The 23517-nt window shown below is 49.4% G+C and overlaps 1 protein-coding gene across 1 annotated transcript in view; it reads left to right on the top strand.

Annotated features, from left to right (window-relative positions):
* HCFC2 (host cell factor C2) overlaps nt 1-23517 on the top strand; it is a 245069-nt gene that overhangs the window by 175883 nt on the left and 45669 nt on the right. The gene's annotated exons all lie outside the window — the stretch shown is intronic.

Below are 23517 nucleotides of genomic sequence, written 5' to 3'. Positions count from 1 at the left end.
TGGGTTAAACTGTATTATACAAACCAACCCAAAATTGGTATGTATCCACAAAGATGAACGACAGTGTCTTTTCTCACACTTTTTCCCTTCACTCATGCGTAGGCTACCCGCTTGCTGCAACACTGTTTGGGCAGTTTGTACCCTAAACACACAATACCTAGGCAGTTCCCTCTTAAGTACAACTTCAGTTACACAATTTTCGTACAGCCATATTCCAGCATTAAGTGTTATCCAGTATTTGGGTGTCTTTCATAGATTCACATGCCTGAATCATTCCCCGTCGCCGAGACGGGAGCCTCTTCAGCAGTTCATCTGTGGCGTAACATGCTGTATACATCAACTTCAATATTATAGTACAGTACAATACAAGGTTGATCTTTACAGGAATGGGGGCAGAGTATGAGTAGGACTTTCTTTGGTCACTTTGTAAAACAACAACCACTTAGTCTTTGGAATTCAGAATGTGGGTTGGGAAGAAGGCTTTGATTATTTGTGGATAGCTTAGTGGGTATCAAACTGCCTCAACTTTGTTCTTGGTAGTGAAGGGCAGGAATCAGTTCAGAAGCCCAAGTACTCTGCATTAGTGGAGGGGAGTAAAAGTTATTATTCTGCCAATATTTGATTTGGGGAGGGATTTTGCCATTGTTTGAGGATAAATTCAGTTACAGTGACATTAATTTTGAGAAAGACCTCCAAAGTCTAAGACTCTATATGGTCCAGGCGTTTTAGTCAATGGCCGGTGCTGATGCGAATTTGTGCTATTAGCGAGTGTCATAAATGTATTGATGATGAGAAATGTCTGGTTAGACGAGTAAGCTCCTCTGAGGTTTCATGTAGAGATTGGAGGTCACTGCTGAAAACAGACAAGTATGAGCCAAAAGCAATGAGTTTGTCCCCTTCTTCATTAAACAAGCCCTACCCTTCAATCCGCTGTAGTTGAAGAGAGGAGAAATATGCCTATTTTACTTCTTCCTGCAAGCCCCGCCAAATATTAGATCAAGTCTCCAAAAAATCACAATGGGTTGGGTAGTTCAATACAGCATCCCTCCAGTTTCCTTCAAAAATGTTATAGCATAGACCCATTTTGCAATTTGTGCTTGAGGCTGTGTGGCAGAATGGGTGTGTAATCTATCATCTCTTGACAAAAAGATTACAGATTTCTCAGGCCTGAGCTTAAAGGCAGCTGATGCATTACTTTATTAATAGTGACCAAGTTGACGTCAGAGACAAGCCAGTCCACCCTGTGCTCTTGGGGACATGCAGTCTGACTAGTCAAGAACAAGCTAGCAGCATTCCATCTCTCTTAGACCTGCATCTGAAGTCCAAGTCAAAAGTATCTTACAAAGACACAATGTACAAAGTGAAGTTGGTCTGGAAATACAAAGTCAATTGTAAATATTTATAAAAGCTATCACTGTTAGGAGACATAAAAGATTGGAAACCAGAGCTGTCCCTTATTTAGACAAGTTTGCAAATTCCCTTCTGTTGTCATTGTGGCACGAGAAAAGAAAGCATCAGGTCAGGATTTGTCCGCAGGCGGATGAAATCACGGTAACCCAGTAATAATATCCCTGACACAATGCACTGGGGTTCAGAATTTCATCTTTTCACAAAAAACAACTAATTGGGGCAGTTGAACTCAGTAGCATATCTGCACAATCCAACATTGGCAACAGTGTTGTCCGGAAAGAATTACCTATATTGTATGTTAGTTTCTGAAATTAGCAATTGATACAGTGCCTAGGACATTGTTACTTCTTACATTCAGACTGATTCTATATACCATTCCTCAGTCCAGCATATAGTCTGTTCCGAGCAACACACAGAATTGTTTTAATTGAATTGTACTTGTATTGTAATTGCATGTATATAGCACAAACTGCCACAGAGGAGGTGCGGAAGCACTTCCTGCCGTGCACCACGCTTCTCCGGAACCCAATATTAGTGGTTAGTCCAGTGTTATGGTTACTGTTGGTTATTCAGATCAGTCTTATGCACTTAAGCAAACTATTCTTTGCATTCACTCCAGTTTCTTTCAGGTATATTAAAGTAATAGGAGCTAGGTATGAAAATTAGTGCACAAAGGGGGGCATGTATGTCCATTCAGTTGTTTGGTAGGGTTAATAGACGAGCTAAAGGAAGTTAGGTAGGGCTAGTTGCAGGGGTATTACTTTCCAAAAAAGGAGAGGTTCTGATCTTTGAAATGAGTTTTGGGAAATTTGCAAAAATGCATTGATAGATATTAAGGCAAACTAAGAGTGACGAGGCTGGCAGAGGATGGAAAGGAAGGAGGGAGCCATTTAAAAGGAAAATGAGAGGTGACCACCAGAAGTTTTAAGTAAAGATCAGTTTTTTTTCCATGCAGGATTTTAGCAATATAGTGGATTTTTTTGGGACAGCATTCCATTTGAAGATGTGAAGATAGTGCTATATTGGGCACTTGAGTAACATGATCAATCTGTCCACTGTTAGGCTAACACTAGACAAGATCTGGGTATGGAAGCGTGAAGTAATGGCTGGACGCAAACATTGAAAGGAGATTCGGCAAAATGCTGTAGTGACTGTTACTGATATTCACCCTCAAGTTTGGCTCATGATATTATTTATAAAAGCAAAATGGTATCCATTTAGATGCCGCTGGTTGTGGTATGGCACAAGATGAAGGGTGAGGATAGTTCCCGCATACGGTGCAATTGTATTGCCTGCTCTGCAGTTCACGGAGAACCAGAAACTGAGCGAGGAGGCTCCTTTAAAAAAAAATCAATGAAGACTTTTTTTGTGAAGGACTGCTGGTTAGACTTCCTGAAGCTCTAACCTTTGTTAGGGGGAAGGTTAGGACTGTGCATTCTGCTGTGCAAGGTGAAGGGCCTATTACGTGAGGCCCAGCCTTTTGTCTTTTATAATCACACTTTGGTTGATGAGCATGAAGTGCTGAAGCCTCACACCTCTTTGTGTATTTGTTGTGGGTGCTTTTGGTCAGAGACAACCATGCTGGGAGGGGCATTTTTACTCTGTCTGGACAGCACTCTGACAAGAATACCCAAAAGAACAACCAACCTAAACCGGTTCTGCAGCATATATTCTTCAGAAACATTTATCACCCCCAAATGAAGAAAATAAATGTCTTTACATTTGCGAGTAGTCATGCCAGACTTCTAAAACTCTGAAAAGAGATACAATATTTACATTATCCATTTTTTGCCAACGCTTTTTCGGTCTCATTTTTACCTGGTTCAGTTGTAGGTTTCACTCTCATATTTACCCACTGGAATGTATTTCGGGGCAGATTTACAAGCCCCTTATGACACTTGTGCGCCATTTGTCCCATGTTAAAATTGACGCAAAAGTGGCGTAAGGGGCTCGTAAATCTGCCCCTTCATGTGTAATTAGTGAGACGTGTCACTTTCACAAAGGCATCCTTTAAATACAGCTCCCTCCCTAAACAAGAACTCCTTTCTGCTCACAAGGTCACCCATTGCCAGTAACTGCCACGAAAAAAAACATTAAACGTAGGTGAATAAAGTAGGGTGAGTATCCAGTGCGTATGTAATGGAGTGAAGCAGTGGTGTTGTCAACCTAAATGTTGAAAAGGAAAACCTTTCTTTTTAAAACAGTATCTAACAAAAGGAAATAATTCAACCTTTCTGAAATATCAGAATGGTTGAATTATTCCTCTTTGCTTTCATTAGATAACAAATGGGACATGATTAAAGATTGTGTGGTGAACAGCTAGGTATTTTTAATAGCCTTAGCAACTCTGTATGATAAGTGAATGGGACATGTTACCCACCACAGTCTAAGTGTTACACTCTCCACTCATAGGCTCCCAGCATTTAAAACATCATTTTACAACCATAGGGTTGTAGCCACGCTGAGGTATGTCATCTACGTGAGAAGGAGCCTTATGAAGAAGCATGCCATCTATGTGGTGGGTGAGGGCTAATAATGTTTTCTTTTTCAACATTTAGGTTGGCAACACTACAGCTTACGTCTTTGCATACCCACTTGGTACTCATTGCAATAATAAAAAGTGAGGCTTAGATCACTGCTGAAACGAGAGACTAGAATGCGCAAAAGAGTCACTTTTGCTCAAGTAAATGCAAGGAGTACACAATGTTGCTCTGAGTTGTGCATTTGACCACTGGGGTAATGGAGTTTGACAAAGGTTTTGAGTGTTAACAAGAGTTCAAACAAAACAGATCTGCAGCTTCTAACCTGGGCATCTCATAGGAGTAGTGAATAATATTTATGTAAAAATAATGTGAATGGGTATCAACTGAGAAAGACTATTTGAAAGACAAAAGATGCACTCAGTCGATGGAGCCCAATCCTTAGGGAAAGATAGCTTTAAAAGTAATTATCAATCTTAGCTGTAAGCTATGTTCTGACAGTCTGTTAATCCATTTAAAGGAGTGTTAAGTACTAACATTAGATTGCAAGGCAAATATGACCTGACTGAAGGTTTGGACAGTTCTGTTTGTTAATTCTGTAATGTTGTTGAAAAGATTGTTTTACATAGGAGTTTCAGAGGGAGCAGGCAGATAATAAGTTTAATCACCCCAGTGAGAAACCAGTTTATGTAATTATTTGATCCAATAACTTTTATAGCCATTCATTAAAAAGAGATAATAAAAAAGGATTGTGCTACTTGATTCTATGTAGGGTTACACACACACAAACCCACAGCAAAAGCAGGCTACCATAATAAGTTATTCCAAGCATTCTATACCTACCTTTTTTGAAGCATAGAAAATGGTAGGGCAAATGACGGAGGACTAGCAAGAATGTCAGGCGGAGATTTTCCTCTCTGTGATGTGTGTTCTTACATTTATGTCCTCCAAGGCCCTAACTCTTTTTCTTACATCTTACATATAGCCAACATTTGTTCAATTGTTTTAAACCTCCAAACCTGCCTGCAAAACTATATAAACACCCCAGAGTGAAACAATACCTTCTAGGCGAAAGCAACTGAGTTCAGTTCAAGCAAAGAGTCAAACCTAATCCCCCACATACAATAAATCATTTACACACGGTAATGATGTGCCTTTGATAAGCATGATTCTACTTTAAATACTGCCCGAAACTTAGATAATACTATTTTCACAAATATACTAGTAGCAAGGCTACTGGGAGATGCATTGACCCTAGTTAGTATATCTGAATCAGTCTGTCTTCATTAAACCCGGACAAGTGGCTACAATACCAAAAAAGTGCTTCACATGATAGAACACGTCTACCGTACATGCAAGAACACTGTACTTGTCAGCCTTAATGCCGAGAAGGCCTGTGATTGGGTCGACTGGTGTGGTTTGGTAGGAATACAAGAAGGCTCCCTTGGCCAATTTCAAATCGCTCCACTACACTGTTTGGTCTACTATAGCTCCTCTTTCATTCCAATGATTCATAATGAAATCTCATACCAATCATGCTGGATTTTGCTCAGACCCCATTAATATAAGCAGAACCACAAAGGCACTGAACACTCTAGAAATTATTCAGCCTTACGGCGCCAAGATGTACATTACAGTCAGTTTTATTAAAAATGTTTAAAAACACCAGCATATATTAGTCAGATGTACATATGTTCCTTAGTTTGTAGCAGTTCATCATAACTTTTTTGTATTCAAAGAACACATTTAGTCCACTATCACAATATACAATACAAAATCAAAATCATCAACATTTCGTTAAAAACATATACATAAATGATTTTATCAAAACCACAGAGGTTTATTTGTCGACTCGTTTCGGTGGATCCTGCTTTTGCACCACCTTCCTCAAGACAGTTAAAAACACAATAATTTGTGACATTTTTTTTCTTTTTAAACAAAATCACTAATGTACCTTGGCAAACGTTACAAAGCAAAATATGATCCATTGTTACATAGAAGTATTTGCTATTCAAACATCATGGTTCATTCTCAGAGAGACATAGTAATAACAACATCTCATCCTGTGCTGTTTGTAGTCCCACTTCAGTTTAAGAGCAAAAATCATATTGTCCAAGCCCATTGCGTATCCTTGGACGTAGTACTGGTCACATTCACACACTAGTTAGACTTATTCCATTCATCCAAAATATTATCCAGTCCTCATTTGTTAAACAACTCATGTGCATACCTTTATACACTTCTCCAGATTCCCTGATCTTCCCTTCTAAGAAACTGCAGTCCGCTTTCGCCTTTATTCTTTCTATGAGACTGAAGGAACAGATATTTATATGTATAGTTTCTTCTAAATTAATATATCTGCTGGCGTTTATTGTATCATGTACTCACCCTTAAATAAGGTGTTAGGGTGTTTGATAATATATCACTCCCCAGTGATCCTCTAATTCTGCTAGTGTGGCTTCCCTTGTAAGATATTCCACACAGATGGTTCACCTAATACAAAATAAATATTTTGAGATGCTGATTTAAAATTTGGTACAACAATGCCTCAATTAAAACCATTTGATCCACATGTTTCACTAACAACGCTCACCGTTTATACGTGGTATTTTCCTCCGCTGTTAAAATTGATATGTGATTCACAGCATGAGCTTGAAGCGCCCCTCTCTTTTCTCTGTATTGGGATTAATCAATTGTCCCTGGGTTGCTCTCTATAATGGAAAACACAACCTTCATTTATTTCTGTTGCACTCAAGAATATGGAATACGGCATACTACTCTGTATTTCACCATTATATTATGTGACATTAACTTCATCTCTCCTCTATGACCTCGCTATTGGTTCTATCCTTCCATCCTGTTCTCACTGTGACCATATATCTAGACTGCGTTTACAGCACGGGTAATGGTAAGTACTTTTGCTCCCTTATTATAGCCTCTGTTCCATTAACTATCGTTACTATTTATAGTCCTCCTATTTTCCCAATTTAATATTTAGGACCCTTTGTTGCATATTTCCTTAATCCTATTGCTCTACGCATACAGCCATACTGGTACTGTAAGCCCGCTCATTCGTCCTGGCGATTGGAGCTCTATGCCACGACTAGTGCTTATTCACAGGTGAGTGCTTATCAAAGGATAACACTAGTACAGCTTTGCATTAAGGATATTACCTCACAAACTGGCCCCTACTCTTTATCTAAAACATCCCCGCTATTCTATAACACAAGAGTGCACGTCACTGTTGCGTATAATATCTCATGCCAGACGTCTCACTAACATATTCTGGCTGACCTGTCTCCTCCTTACCTTGCGTTTTCGTGACCGCACGGGTGCCGCGGGTGATGCAGATGGGATCGGAAACCTGACCATTAATACAGACGTGCACTGATGGATTAGTATAAAGAAGTCTAATCTTACGCAGGAAGATGTCGCTAAAACCCATACGCGGTAGGATGCAAAAAAGAAAAGGCCACTCCAGAGTATCAAATGCCTTTGTGGCATCGAGAAGGGCGGCAACTGCCGGAAGGGTGGGGTTAATTTGCTGCATTACGGAAAAGATGGTACGCAGATTATGTGAGGTAGCCCTCCCAGGTATAAAGCCAGATTGGTCGGGAAGGGCGATGGTAGGCATTAACAGGAGGAGACAGGAGGCGATCAGTTTCGCAAAAATTTTGTTATCAATATCAATAAGGAAGAGGGGCGGTAGGAATCTCTATGGTCAGCTGGCTTCTTAGGCTTAAGGAGCAGGGTGATCAGGGCCTCGTGCAGCGACGGTGGGAAGAGACCAGTGTCAAAAGCCTCGTTGTACATGTCTGCCAGATGCGGTTCAAGGATATCAGCAAATGTTTTGTAAAAAGAGGCGGGCAGGCCATCTAGACCCGGGGCCTTGTCGCCAGGGAGACTGCTTATGGCTGCTAGTATTTCTTCCCTAGAAAAGGGCTCATCCAGAAATTTACGGTTATGATCTTCCAGCCAGACCAAGGCGATGGACTCGAAATACTGATCGAGCTCCTCCCTTGGCAGAGGAGTGCCAGCCGAGTAAAGTTGCGAGTAGAAATCGCTAAAGCGGGATTTGACATCCTCTGGGGAAGTTGTCCTATCCAGGCCACTTTCGCTAAGGGCAGTAATATAGGAGGCTGCGCGTGGTGGGCGTAAAAGGTTGGCAAGGGTACATCGTGGGCGGTCCCCCTCACCGAAACGGCACGCCCGACCCTCTCGGACAAGAAAAGACAACTCACTGCCGGCTTCATCTGAAAATTCGTTGTGCATTTGGCGAAGGAGCTCAAGCGTCTCCGGGTCGGGACACGCCGCCTGGGCAGCATCCAGATCCCTGATTTCACCCTCAAGCTTTGCCAGTGTGGAGCAGATAGCGCGTAGGACGCCCGCCTGTCGGGATATACACTCACCTCGGATGACAACCTTGAAACCCTCCCATAGGGTACAGCAGAAACGATGGAGCCTGTGTTAAGCTCAAAATAATTAGCGATTGCCATGTGAATATCAGAGCAGAACACCGTATCACGGAGGGCATTGGTAGAGAGACGCCACGAAAAGGCCCGCCGCTGGGAGAAAGGAAGTCTGAGACGAATCTGGACCGGCGCGTGATCGGAGAAGGTATGGACCATATGCTCAGCATCAGTTAGCCAAAACAGAACATCCGGCGAGGTCAGCCAGAGATAATTCGCGACCAACAACCTCACGCCCCCTTCACGCAAGTGCCATCACGGGCGTCAGGACGGAGATGGCACCAAGCATCGTAAAGAGCGTTATCGGGTAATATGGACTTAAGGGCTGAAGCAGCACGCGGGTGGGATGAGTGAGACCCTGAGCGGTCCAAGGTCGCTGAAGGGGCAACATTAAAGTCACCACCCCAGATCCGCCGTTGAGCCACAGCAGGAGATAAAATGCGAAATGTGATGGAGAAATTCCGGGTCAACCGAGTTGGAGTTGTATATTACGGCAATCGTGACAGGCTGGGCAAGAAGCAAGCCGTGGATGATGACATACCTACCCTCTGGATCGATGAGAGCCCGTGAGGTCTGCAAGGAAGGCCACGGGGCAGCAAAATGGAAACCCCCGGAGCATATGACGAGTAAGTGGAAGAATAGGATTCTCCCCAGTAGCGGGACTGGAGTCCGGAGACGGAGCCTGGCATCAAGTGCGTCTCCTGTAAGAGACATATATCTACTTTGTGGCGCTGTAGGTGTGAATTAATAAGGCGAGCCTTGCGGAAATCATTCAGGCCACGGACGTTCCAAGTACAGCAGACTATGTCAGCCATAGGGGAGCCGGAAGGGAAGGAGCACTAGGCAGGGCAGAAGATAGGGAGCGCAGACCAGCGGGGCGCACAAGGGAAGTAGGGGAGATAGCCAGTGGCCGAATGGAGCAAGGAGGGAGGAGTAACACAGGCCTGGGGCAACAGCCGCGATCAGTGGGCAGCAGCAGCCTAGGCAGCGCGGGGAGGGCGCATGGGGCACAACCCATAGAGGGGGAAAGAGACCAGAGAAATAGCATGTTTGACTGTGAGACGTGACAAGCAAATCCAATCAGAACAAAGTAGAGGACGGTGTGCTGTGTTAAAAACCCAAGCAAGGCAGAGTGCAAAGTGAAATGGACTTTCGACGGTGCTGCGCAGGAGGCACAATGTAGTGTCAATAAACAAACAAGAAGGAACCCCCCCCCAACCACCCCCACCATCCCGAACAGGAAGGAACCCGACCACCCCGCACCCACACCAACCCCCCAATCAGGCTGAGAATACGACCCAAACCACCCAGGGAGCCCACAACTGGAAGGGGGTAACACAAAGTAAACAATGGGAGTCATCCCTGTGAGGGCATGGCAGGACTCGGCGAACACCCCCGCAGAAAAGCAGGGTGGCCAAGCGTGAGTGGAAAAGCGACATCTGAGACAGTTCTCGATTGAAACAGGAAGAAAATATTGTCCGCACTGTTAGTCATTGTCACTTAAGCGGCCGGCGGCGTCGTGTAGTGACTTGGGAGAGGATGATCCTTGTCAAGTCGCTTGGCAAAAGCAAGGGCCTCCCGCGGATCAGGGAAAACTAGAGTCTTGGAACCCTGTCGGACCCTCAGTTTTGGCGGATAGGCCAGAGAGTACAAGACCTCATGTTTCTGGAGGATGCACTTAGCCGGCAAAAACTCTCTCCTCGCAGCTTGAACAGTCAGGGTGTAGTCCGGATAGAACGAAAGAGTGTTACCTTGGGGCGTGTTGGTGCCCCTATCGCGTGCCGCCCGGAGGATGGCATTGCGATCTCAAAAGTTCAGAATCTTCGCCACTATGGGGCGGGGAGGCAGACCAGGAACGGGACGCAGGCCAAGGGAACGATGAGCGTGCTCCACTATGAAGAAGGAGGACAAGACATCCTCGAATATTTCCTGGATGAGTTGCTCGACAAAGTCTTCCATCTTGGAGATGTTGGTGGACACGGAAAGGCCTGTGATGCGAAGGTTACTCTGACGGGAGCAAGCCTCCAAATCTTCATTCTTCTCCTGAATTACGGCCAGGATCTTATCCATCTGGAGCAACTTCTGCCTGTCCCGAGTAGCCGCGTCCTCCGATTCAGAGACCCTGGATTCCACATGGAGGAGTCTGTTGTCATGGGAGTCAACACAAGCCTTCACGGAGTCGAGGCGAGCGGATAGCTGATCAAGCTGGGAAGCGATGCCAGTGACAGTCGACTTGACCTCAAGCATAATGGCCTTTAGATTGTCGTCTCGGCTCGGGGGGGATCCATTATCACAGCAGAGTCGGTTCCGTCCGAGCCCGCGCCGTCCTGATGTGAGGATCTCCGGAGTTCGAAGGCAATCTTGGGCTGCTTTCGGTCAGATTTCCCCATGGCGATGCACGGTTCGGGTGGACGCCAATTCACACAGATAGGGGAAAGAGCCAGCGAAGCAGGACGATTAGTGAGCAGTTAGTGGCCAGCGACACAAAGTCCATCCGGGGGCACAAACCAAGAAACCAGGGTGAGGCAGCAACAACAGGCCTGTAATCTCATCGTCGTCCCCCCCTCCCGCCCCCCCCAGTGCAGCACGGGTCATAGTTAGCAGCCAGGAGTGAATGAAAGGAGCTTGTATAACTGTCCTTTGCCCAACCGCCACCAGCAGAATAGGAGATGCAGAAAACCGGGGCACAGCACGGTGTAGGGCACCAGGGCACCCCGCTGAGACAGAAGGGGCAGCGCAGGGACCAAAGGAGCGTTCAAAACACGAATGCAGGTCGTGGAGTATGGCATGTACCAGTAATAAGCAGGCGAGGGCCCCCGGCAACCCCAGGCAGCCGCAGCCAGGGGGCCCAGGAACACACCTGCAGTCCGTGTAGTGATGCGCTAGAGCCCTTGAGGAATGTTAGGCAGCGGCAGGAAAGGTGGGGCCCCAACAGCCTCCCCCCAGGCCTTCGAGAGTCAGTGAACGAGGGAAACAGTCTGCGGGGGCCCCACGCAGCTGAAATGGCCCACGCAGCACGGTTGCAGACTGTCTAGGCACCACCAGGTCGGCAAGGCCCGTCTCTGGGCGGGCAAATCCGCTGCGGGTGGGAGCCCAAGAGCATCACAGGGGGGCCAGCAGCCATCTAATCGTCTCCCCCCCAGGAGCAGGCCTCGAAGCCGGGAGTAGCAGGCGGGCCCCAGCGAGGCACAGATGAGGAGGCGTCCAGGGCAGCGCAGTCACGTCGATAGGCGGGCCCTGCAGTTCCGAGCAGCAGGTATCAGGCAGAGCGCAGCGGCCGGCACACGCCGAGAGGTAAGCACCGGCGGAGGAAACAAGGGGGGGAGCGCTGCTCACACAGGCCAGTGCAGGCCGCGCCGCACCCACGCAAGGCCGAGGAGGAGCATTAGGCCGCGACTAGGCCACAGCGCTGCCAGACCGGGCCGCACAGCGAGCGTCCCCCGACCCCGCCAGTGAACCCCCCCAGCAAGGGCACGAATCTGAAAGAGACACGTTAGTGATAGATTCCTTACCTTAGAATATCCCCAGGTGTCAGACTGGATCCGGAAACTTTTGCGTAGCAATACCCCTGCACGTCGGTAGGCGTCGTCTGCGGCTCCGCGTCCGTCGTCGGCGTCGTGAGCGCCGGAATGACGTCGTCGGAGTACTTAGACGCCGCCCATGCGCGCTGACGTCAGTTCTTCTTTTTTCCGCGCCAGCTAGCGCAGATCCGGAAGAAGCTCTACCCCCAGTCAATTTTTGACTGAACTTTTTTGATCTTTTGATCTCTCATTTTTGTCGAGTTCTCGACTCTATCGGTGCCAGAGATGCCCGGGTTCAAGCCTTGCTCGAAGTGCGATCGACTCATGTCGGTCACGGACCCCCATCGCCGGTGCCTGAAGTGCTTAGGCCTCGACCACGACGATCGGACCTGCTCCGACTGCCGGGCCCTGACGTCGAAGGCTAGGCGGGAGCGGTCCCGCAAGCGACTCGAGCTGAGGCAGTCGGCCCCGCGCCGCTCCAGGTCCCGGTCCCGGTCCCACGGGAGGTCGAGGGACAGGTCGCGAGGTCGGAGTCATCGAAGCTCCGGAAGTGGACACCGATCGTCTGGTTCCAAGTCCTCAGGTAAGAGGCATGAGAGGTCGGAGCGACGTCATCGATCCTCCGACCTGCCCCGACGCACGCACGATGCGGCCGGGGGCTCGGGCGACACCGCTCACGCGGCTCCGCGGGAGTCGCAAGCGTCGCCGCCTGCCCCACACCTTCGGGTCCCTGGGCACGGCGCGACGCCGGAGGAGGTCGAGAGGTACCTCATGGCCATGAGGGCCCTCCCTCCTCAATCGGTTCCCGTGGCGCTTTCGGGCCCAACAGTTCCGTCTGGAGGTCCTTCCGGGTCGGGCGCTTCGGCCCCTACGCCGTCGGGTGCTTCGGCTCCGACGCCGCTGACGACTTCGGTCTCGGCGCTGCAGGACCTCAGCGGATCCGGTTCCGGATCCGGGACCTCGCCGGGCGACCTTACGACCTCGCCGGCGCTGTCCCTACAGGTGTCGCCCCCGGCGCCCATTGTGGTTGCCGCCCCCAATGTTTCCTGCGGTCCTACTCAGGCGCCGGAAGGGCACCGCTGGGCGCCGATTCCGACAGCCTTTGGGGATTTTTATCTCCACGAGGAGGCCCTGTCTGCTAATCCTGGTTTCCAGGACACAGGTGACGAGGAAAATTGGTAGGGGTCTGAGGACCCTCTGGCACTAGATTGCCAGTCACAGCAGGACTGGACATATGAGCTTGGGGAGGCCAGTGGTATTGACACATCGCCAGACACTCGATTTAACTCACATCCGACTGTGGCTTCGGAGGCGGGTTCTACTTATAGCGTAGTGTTGACGAAGGCAGCTAAGGCCTTAAACCTTAACCTCCCCGTCGCGGCCGTGAGGACTAATCTCCTCACTGAGGTCCTCAAACTGCAGTCAAGCTCCGTGGAGCCCCTGCTGCCGTTCAATGAGGCCTTGTGTGACGTTCTTGTGGGCACTTGGTCCAAGCCCGCCACAGGCCCGCCTGTGGATAGGAACGTGGCCAGACGCTACCGCCCGGCCCCGGGCGACCCATGCTTTTTGTCCACCCATCCCACCCCCGAGAGTCTGGTCATCCAGGCCTCAAACTCCCAGACCGCATTCCTGTCGGCCCCGCCCGACAGGGAATCCAAGAGATACGAACAGTTCGGGAAGAAGGTTTTCTCGTCTGTTAGCTTAGGGCTGCGGTCTGTGAATACCGCCTGTCTCTTGGGCCGCTACACCCACACTCTGTGGGACACGGTTGCGGAGGTGCTGCCACGATGCCCGGAGGAGGTCCAGGCTAAACTCGGCCAAGCCCTTGCAGAGGGCCGAGATGCAGCACGCTTTTCTATCCGGTGTGGGCTGGATACAACGGACTCACTGGGCAGGGCGATGGCAACGACAGTGGCGGTTCGACGCCACGCCTGGTTGAGGTCCGCCAATTTCTCGGCCGATGTCCAGGCCACACTCCTGGACATGCCGTTTGATGGCCGTCGCCTCTTCGGCGACAAGGCAGACCATGCGCTGGAACGTTTCAAGGACTCCAGGGCTACCGCCAAGTCCTTGGGCCTCCCGGCCCCACGCCAGCAAACGGGTGCCTTTCGCTCCTTTCGTGGCCACGGAAGGGGCGCCCCACCACGTACCGCCAGCCACGCACCGCAGAATGTCCAGCAGCGCGGTGGCGGACGTGGAAACCGCCGTGGCGGCGGTCGGGGACCACGGCGAGGCCAGTCCACACCTCCCTCAGCAGCACCTGCCTCAAAACCTTCCTAGTCCGAGTTTTCGGGCCCATGTGACGCCTGTGGGGGGCAGGGTTCGCCATCACCTCTCCCACTGGCGCACAGTCACTTCGGACAGGTGGGTGCTGCAGATTGTCCGAAGGGGCTACTCCCTCCCCTTCGAGGCATCCCCTCCATCCATGCCACCGCAATGCCACCGCATGTCGGGGGATCACTTGCAACTTCTGCAAGAGAAAGTCACGGCCCTCTTGGCCAAGGGGGCCATCGAGCGCGTTCCTGGGCCCGAAGTAAGGTGTGGATGTTACTCCCACTACTTCCTGGTACCCAAGAAGGGCAAAGGGGGCCTACGCCCTATCTTGGACCTGCGGAACGTCAACGGCTTCCTCCGGAAGGAGAAGTTCAAGATGCTGACTTTGGCTCAGGTCCTGGCTGCCCTGGACCCGGGAGACTGGATGGTAGCGTTGGACCTGCAGAACGCCTATTTCCACATCCCCGTCCTGCCGGCCCACCGGCGTTACCTGCGGTTCACGGTAGGCCAAGAGCACTTTCAGTTTACCGTGCTCCCCTTCGGCCTTACCAGCGCCCCACGGGTGTTCACGAAGGTGATGGCGGTGGTCGCAGCTCATCTGCGCAGGCAGGGGGTATTAGTCTTCCCCTACCTCGACGACTGGTTGTTGAAGGCGGGCTCGCCCCAGCTAGTCGTCACCCACCTCCAGACTACGGCCAACCTCCTGCACTTGCTGGGGTTCTCCGTCAATGTGCCGAAGTCACACCTGTGTCCCTCTCAGAAGCTCCTCTTCATCGGAGCGGTTCTCGACTCGGCGCAGTTTCGGGTTTTCCCACTGAACAGCGGGTTCGGGATATTCAGGCTCTGGTTCCCATCTTCCAGCCGTTATCCCGAGTCTCGGTCAGGTTGACGCTGCGGCTTCTGGGGCTGATGGCCTCCTGCATCCTTCTGGTGCATCACGCCAGGTGGCGGATGCGGGCTCTGCAGTGGGACCTGAAGTTTCAGTGGGCCCAGCATCAGGGCAACCTGTCCGATCATGTCTTGATCTCGGAGGGCACTGCGAGACAACTGCAGTGGTGGCTCACGGACCACGACTGGGTCAATGGCAGATCCCTCTCCCTACCCCACCCGGAGCGCGTAGTTGTGACGGACGCGTCCCTCCAGGGCTGGGGAGGCCACATGGGAGAGGCGGAGATCAGAGGCCTCTGGTCTCCGGCGGAGTCCCGGCTCCATATCAACCTGTTGGAGCTTCTGGCGATTCGTCTAGCACTGAAGGCATTCCTCCCCTCTGTCCGGGGGAGTGCAGTGCAAGTGTTCACCGACAACACCACCGCCATGTGGTACTGCAACAAACAAGGCGGAGTGGGGTCGTGGACCCTTTGCCAAGAGGCTCTGCGCCTATGGCAATGGCGGGAACATCAGGGCGTGACCCTGGTGGTTCAACACTTGGCAGGCTCTCTGAATGCCAGGGCGGACGAACGCAGCCGTCGGTGCATGATGGATCACGAATGGCGTTTGAACTCGGACGTGGCGCAAGGTCTCTTTCAGCAGTGGGGAGAGCCTTGGTTAGATCTATTCGCCACAGAAGAGAACGCGCAATGTCATCAGTTCTGCGCGTTGGAATTTCCAAGGCGGCACTCGCTCGGAGACGCTTTTCGTCGCGAGTGGAGCTGCAGTCTGTTGTACGCCTTTCCGCCTATACCACTTCTGCCCAGAGTGCTGAGGAAGATCAGGCGCGACCGGGCCCAGGTTATCCTTGTGGCTCCGGACTGGGCACGAAGATACTGGTATCCCGAGCTACTCAGCATGTTAGTCGATCCCCCGATTCGTCTGCCTCTTCGGGAGGACCTTCTGTCGCAGCAGCAAGGGACGGTGCTGCACCCGAACCTGTCCAGTCTCCACCTACAAGCTTGGAGATTGAGCGGCGACAGTTGAGGCCATTTGACTTGCCTCCTGAAGTCTGTGATATCATTCTGGCAGCCAGGCGTCCCTCCACTAAGTCGGTATACGCCTGCAGGTGGAACAGATTTGTGGCATGGTGCACAGCAAAGGCTGTGGATCCTCTCTCTGCACCCCTTTCGGAAGTGCTGCTCTTTCTTCTTTCCCTTGCCCAGCAGGGCTCTGCTCTGGGCACTCTTAAAGGGTACCTTTCTGCCCTTTCCGCCTTCTTAAGGCTACCTGATCAGCCTTCTTTATTCAAGTCCCCCATTGTAAGCAGATTTCTGAAGGGCATCACACACATGTTCCCTCCTGTTCCCTTCGTGATGCCCCAGTGGGACTTGAATCTTGTTCTCACTTATCTGATGTGTGCTCCCTTTGAGCCACTCCATAACTGTCCTCTCCGTCTGCTCACGTTGAAAACTGCCTTCCTGGTTGCCATCACCTCTGCCAGGAGAGTGAGTGAGCTCCAGGCTCTTTCTTCTTCTCCACCTTTCCTATCTGTTCATCCTGACAAGGTGGTGTTACGTACACGACCTTCCTTTCTGCCCAAGGTTTTCACGGCCTTCCACATCGGGCAGTCCATCACTTTGCCCACCTTCTTTCCGCCTCCGCATCCCTCGAAAGAGGAGGAGAGGCTCCACCGTCTGGATCCAAAACGTGCGCTCTCTTACTACCTAGATCGCACACGCCAATTCCGGGTGGATGACCAACTCTTTGTTGGTTACGTGGGCGCGAAGAAGGGAAAGGCTGTACACAAGAGTACCATTTCAAGGTGGATCATCTTGTGTATTCAAGCATGTTACTCCATGGCGAGAAAGGAGCCCCCTGCTGGGTTGCGGGCTCACTCCACTCGGGCCACGGCGACAACAACTGCCCTGGGCCGAGGAGTCCCCTTACAGGACATTTGCCAGGCAGCTACGTGGGCCTCGCTGCACACGTTCGCAAGACACTACTGCCTGGACAGTCAAGTCCGGAGGGATGGCTTCTTTGGCCGTTCCGTCCTCCAGGACTTTCTGGTGTGATATTGGTTCGCAGACCCACCACCGGGGTTGGTATTGCTGGGGTATCTATTCTAAGGTAAGGAATCTATCACTAACGTGTCTCTTTCAGATGCACAAGTTACTACTTGTGTAACAATATATCTGTAAGAGACATTAGTTAGTGATAGATTCCTTACCGACCCACCCATCCTCCCCGTTCTGCGAACCGATATCTAGGGTTAAGGTCATCCCCTTTCAGGGCCCTAGTTTCATGGCACCAGTGTTGGTTCTCTCATGGCTCTGCGTATCTGGCACGGAAAAGCTGTGTATCAGAACTGACGTCAGCGCGCATGGGCGGCGTCTAAGTACTCCGACGACGTCATTCCGGCGCTCACGACGCCGACGACGGACGCGGAGCCGCAGACGACGCCTACCGACGCGCAGCGGTATTGCTACGCAAAAGTTTCCGGATCCAGTCTGACGCCTGGGGATATTCTAAGGTAAGGAATCTATCACTAACTAATGTCTCTTACAGATATATCGTTACACAAGTAGTAACTTGTGCTTCACCGCGGTGTCCAGCGTCTGGTCCGCAACGTATTCACCTCAGCGAGGCGGCCCCACAGGGAACAGCAGCTCCGACGGAGGCACAGGCGGCCCCCTGGCACAGGAGACCAGCGCCAGCCACAGGGAGAAGATCTCTGTCAGTGAGGCACGTAGAAGCACCCAGGTGTCACAGGTAGGTGCGCGTCACTCCCGGGAGGCAGGAATTGGCAGCTTGGTGCGGTGGTGAAATCGATGTCAGCAGGATTTTTTCGGATAAAAGTGCTTGGCCGGCAGAGCCCACCTAGAGTGCGGCCATCTTGCAGCCGGCCAAGCCACGCCCCCGTAACCTGTGTCTTACTCTTGACCATAGCGCCAGGACACCTTCGGGTATTATTATTATTATGTTCTTATATAGCGCCAGATTCGACCCCCGAAGGGGTATCTCCGCGCTTGCCTTGGGAACCCGTCCTGGCTTTTCCCTGTGAGATAGCCCCTACAGGGCATCCCCAAGGTGAAAGCCAGGCATCCCGCCGCGGGGGGCCGTTGTGGAGATTAAGCAAGCTTAATGCCCAGAGTTGCAGAGTGTGAACCCATGATTAGGTCAAGCACCGAAGCGAGAATTATCGAGTCCATGGACATTTGAGCTCAAGACCCTGCCACGTCGGGAATTGAACCCTGGTCCCGGGTCTGACCTCTGCTTCAGGGTCTGCCTGCTCTAACCAGTGAGCCACACTTCTCCACACTTCTCTTAGTTAGCGCTTAATAAATACTAATAACATAACATAACATAACATGACAACAACTCCTGTGAGTCCTGCCTCACATTCCACTTGAAGAAGACCATAAGGTACCAAAAGGAAAGGTGCTAGGCACATCACAAAATGGACCAATAGACATCCTCCTACACCCCAGACATCTTCAGAGAAGAGGTCCCCTTTGGCACCAAAGAAAGTGAGGAGGCCAGCTGGTCCAGCGTTCCCAGCAGCCCAAGCTTCATCCAAATAAGAGACAATTCTCTCAAGCGCGTCAGACCACTGGAAGGATATCGTTGACCCAGTACTGAAGACCAGCAACCCTCACATGAAGACTACACCCATGGTCATAAGTATACCACCTGGCTCCGAGATGTGTGCTACCAAGTTATTATCAATGAAAAGGTCCCACACCAAAGTAGAGTGTCTCTCGTGCTAGAGTCTGGCATTGAGCCCTGAGCACAAACACAAAAGATTGCCCCTCCAGGGCCCTTGCTGCATTCGAGCTCCAATCCACACCGAGGGAAGGCTTCAGAGGGGACCAAGGTTCCACTCATGGTCGTCGACCGATACTGGTCAACGAGCCCCCACCAACTTCACAGGTGTCAAGCCTTCATGCTCACAAACCATGATGATGCGCAAGGTGACGCCAAAAGCTCAGTCGACACCAAAAGCTTCAGAAGGATCACCAGTTCTAACTCTTATGTGGCACCCCCACCTTCTCCTCCATGCCCCCATTTTCCTTTCTTTTTCAGAAGACTAAGCACTGGCTGTACAATATTAAGTTATTAGCATATGAGCTTAAGTTAGTGTATTGAGATTCCATTCCTATTTTATTTTAAATGTATTTTTATTTTCATTTTAACACATAAACCATGGATGGCATTACAGTGATGTACCACTCGCACCAGCATCTTCTTTGAGTTTCCAGTCCTTAACCCCACACCACCTCCCTGAGTAAGTCTTGGACTTCTCAACTTCGCTACCATATGGGTCAATTGCTACATGATTGTACTTGGTGCTCAGTTTTGGTCCCAATAGTAAAATTAAGTCCCACACTAGCTGTTAATGGCCTGGTTGGCTAGTAAACCCTGTTTGCTATTGGACTTCTGAAATAATTCCCACACCAAGTGAAAGGGCAGCATTTCCACTGAAATGTGCACCCGGTCACATCACATACTGGGGTATCAAACTGGCTTTGAGGCTGACCTGGATTTAAATACCCACAACTTCTGCAGGACTTCTGATAGGAGTGCCAATCCTGGCAGAATTGTACCACGTTGTAACTTAGCTGGAGAGCAGCAGCCAAAATGACACAACTGTTGAGTATCATATATGTATTCAAAACGCTCCTTTTGGGCCCATCCTGATAGCATTCCACTGGCCCGTTTTCTCTCAGTATTAGGTGAAAGAATTGTCAGAGTAGTGATTAACGCTCATGACATCGTACTGTTAGGTGTAGCTCCTTATCGGTTAGAAAATAAATAATTATCTTCTGAGCATCACCTATTTAATTTGCATCCTTTGTTTAACATGAAAAAAACCTATGTAAAGGTGTTCTTTAGGCAAACTAATTTTAATCGTTTTCCATTAACTCTAAATAATCAAAACTTCAAAGTGGTTAATGGTTATATCTATTTAAAATGTACTTTTAGGAAAAAAAACATTTCACAGTGAGGTTGTGAAAATGCAGGCCACAGAGATGATATCAGTGTGTAATGGCTTGCTCGACCGTTATGGCGTCCTCTATTTTGTCAGCATTGTGGATAAAAAAACACTGCTTAAAATGTACACCAATAAAATCCCAGTGATTTTGCTATATGATATCAAAGAATGTAAGATCATTAATTACCCCATTATACATTTGGTTTCGAGCTCCTTATGAAAACACTACTATGAGTCCATACAATATAAATCAATTAAACCAAGTTTTGACTCCTAAAAGGGTAGGCCACAACTTTTGACAGTGTAAAATGCTGTGGATACATTTATGAATGATAGCTTTAATGAACGTCTTTGAGCCACAGCATGTCTTGCTAACAAGATCCAGACAAAGGCTAGTTCCCAGCCCTGCTTTGAAGCCACACTGGGCCCTGGCTAGAATATTATAAGCAACACATAGGCACCGTCGTACTCCAACACATCTACCGTTTTATGCCAACACACCAATTGTCATACGTAAATGCACATGCTGTCACGTGCTAATACGCACAAAAGCAACATCATACAACCAACATCATAAGCCAACACACACCAATACAACCAACATCATATCTCCACACAACCAACATCATTCGGACACGCAGCTAACAACATGTACCAACACACCCACCTTCCTAGGCCAAAAAACTACCATCATATGCCAATGCATCCACCTGCACAAGGAACATCGGGGTCAAAGCACTGTGGATTATATGCCAACATAAGTAACATTTGTCCACAGCGGTAATTATATGCTAGCACACCCACCATCATATGCCAGCCCCCCACTACGATAAGAACACACAACTAATATCAGATGCTAACACACCAACCATCATACATCCACGCAATCAACATTATAATTTCCCACACTCCATCATATGCTAACACACCCACTATATCATCATTCATACAACCAGCATCATACACCAACACAAACCCACCATAATATGGCAACATGCCCCTCGTCGTACCTGTGTACAGTTGCCATCATATGGGTACACATCAACCATGATACCACACACTCGCTATTATATGTCCATACAACCACAAGTATATGTCTGCACACTCTCATCAAATACACAACCGCATTTATACTCCCACACTCGCCAATATGCTTCCACACTCTCACCATATTAACCTGGACTAACACACATACCCATAATTATATGTATCGACAAATAAAAGTATACTTCCCATATTAGGCAACAACACATCTAGGTCCATAGGCCCTCAAAAATCAAAATAAGTATATACACCTGGTCATCCATACCTATATGGGTCGGATCCTTGCCCGCCCTTTGGTGTCTGTTGTTGTTCTAGCCTCGAAATGCCAGCTGACCTTAGAGAAAGCCTTGGCCATTCAGATTCCACCAAAGCAGTGCAAAAAGGTGGAGAAGGCTACCAGCCTCTTGCCCCATGCACAATTATCCCCTCACCCCGTTCCTCCGCGTTCACCTTCCCCACCTGTTTCTCACTGGCACGGGTGGGCATGGGGGAGGGGAAGACACATTTGACACCCCTACACAGGGTGACCCATGGGACTCCTATGACACAGAAACCCTAGGGGACGCAGACCCCTGACCCGTACCATGCCCGTCCCTCCCCTCCAGATGATTCCACTTCCTATCAGGAACTCATTGGTAGGACCTCCTAATTTCAAATGTTGGATGTTCATACATAGGCCCTAGAGAAGCCCTCTCCTCCACTCACCCCTCTACTCAGAACCTCCTCATGCTTAAGGGCATGTTACGCCACACACACATCATTTCTACGGACCCTGTCCAAGCTAGGGTCATAACCCCTGGGGTGGATGAAAAATATAAAGCCTCCCCTACTGACCCTATCTACATTTGTGGAGAACTCCAGCCTGACTCTCTAGTGGTTACTACTGCTCGTAAGCGAGCCAACTTCCAGGCCAGCTAGGGTGCCCTGCCACATGAGAAGGAGAGTAAGATGCAACAGGCAAAAGGTTGACCATGCCATTGGCCAACCAATGGCATATTGCCAGTTCTATTGCCATTCTTTCAAGATATGATCATGCCCACTGGGATGAGCTGGAGGAGCTCCTACAATACCTCCCAGAGGAGCACAGAGAAAGAGGACATGAAATGATCTGAAGGTAAGCAGATATCAAACACTACTCTACTATTTGCTGTGCCCTAGATGCTGAAGACACCGCTGCCAAGGGTGGGAGGGGTCAGTTCCAGCGACCTTTCTCCGTATCTCTGGCTTCTGTCCGGAAGTTCTGTAGAACCTGTTGAACATGCCTTTTGATTGCCAGCATCTCTTTGGCTCACAGGTGGACAAAATGTTAGAGAAGATCAAGAAAGATACAGAGACACCTAAGTCGATGGGCACACTTCAGACACCTGCTTCCCGGCTACTTTCGCCGCTCACCCTATCATGGATACTCAAGACCACCTCCCCTGAAGCCTCTATGTCCTACCAGTGCACCAAGGGACAACAATCCTTTCCCAGGGATTACTATAGAGGGCCTTACAGGGGCAATAATTCTAGAGGCAAAAGTAAAAGTGGATTCCCGAAAGTAGCAGCAGCCTTGACTTGCCTCTTCTAAGCCACTCCACCTCGACCACATAATACCGGTCGAGGGGAGCCTCCAAGGCTTCTTTCCCAGGTAGCAGACCAGTGGGTGCTGGGTATTATCCAACATGGTTATTGTCTCGGGCTCACTTCCACGCCACCCACTATTCCACTTCAGAAACACATACTCTCCCCAGAACACCGAAGGCTTCTCAAAGAGGAGGTCCAACGCTCCTTCTCAAAGGAGCTATAGAACCCGTCCCCTACCATCAGCAAGGCAAGGGAGTGTACTCTCTGTACTTCCTAATACCCAAAAAGGATAGGTCCCTCAGACCCAATATGGACCTCAGGCCACTAAACAAATACATCCTTTCAGAGCGCTTCCATAGGGTTCCATCTCCAGGATGTCAATCCGCTTCTCCAGCAAGGCAACTTCATGACAGCAATCAACCTGAAGGACGCCTATTTCCACATATCAATACATCGGGCATGTAGCCAATATCTCGTTTATATCATGTCCATCCGACTCTATTCAGACAACTCTATGAGGAAGCAAGATACATTTTCAAGGTCACTCATTTGATTTTGGCTATGGCCTCTGGAATGAGTGTAGTGACCGACAAAGTAAGGGGACAGCTGATGCGACATTCTAGTGGATTCACATTGACTATGTTCTCTCAGGCATATTTAGCCAGGGGGAGCACCACAGATATTCTCCCCAATGCTAGACATTTTCATCCAGGTTCCTTGGCCTAATTCCAGAAGCAATCATCTTTTGATAATTAAATCTAACTTTTTTCTTTATGTTATTCTGTCTATTTGACTACTGCCAAAGCTTCTTTTGAAGCACAAAAAGTTGATTCTCATGTGTCTGAACAGGCCAAGTGAAGGGGGTACCATCTATTCTTTTCTTGACGTAT

This window comes from Lissotriton vulgaris, chromosome 1_1 (genome assembly GCF_964263255.1).
Source record: "Lissotriton vulgaris chromosome 1_1, aLisVul1.2, whole genome shotgun sequence".
NCBI lineage: Eukaryota > Metazoa > Chordata > Amphibia > Caudata > Salamandridae > Lissotriton > Lissotriton vulgaris.
This window is presented reverse-complemented; position numbering and strand designations above follow the sequence as displayed.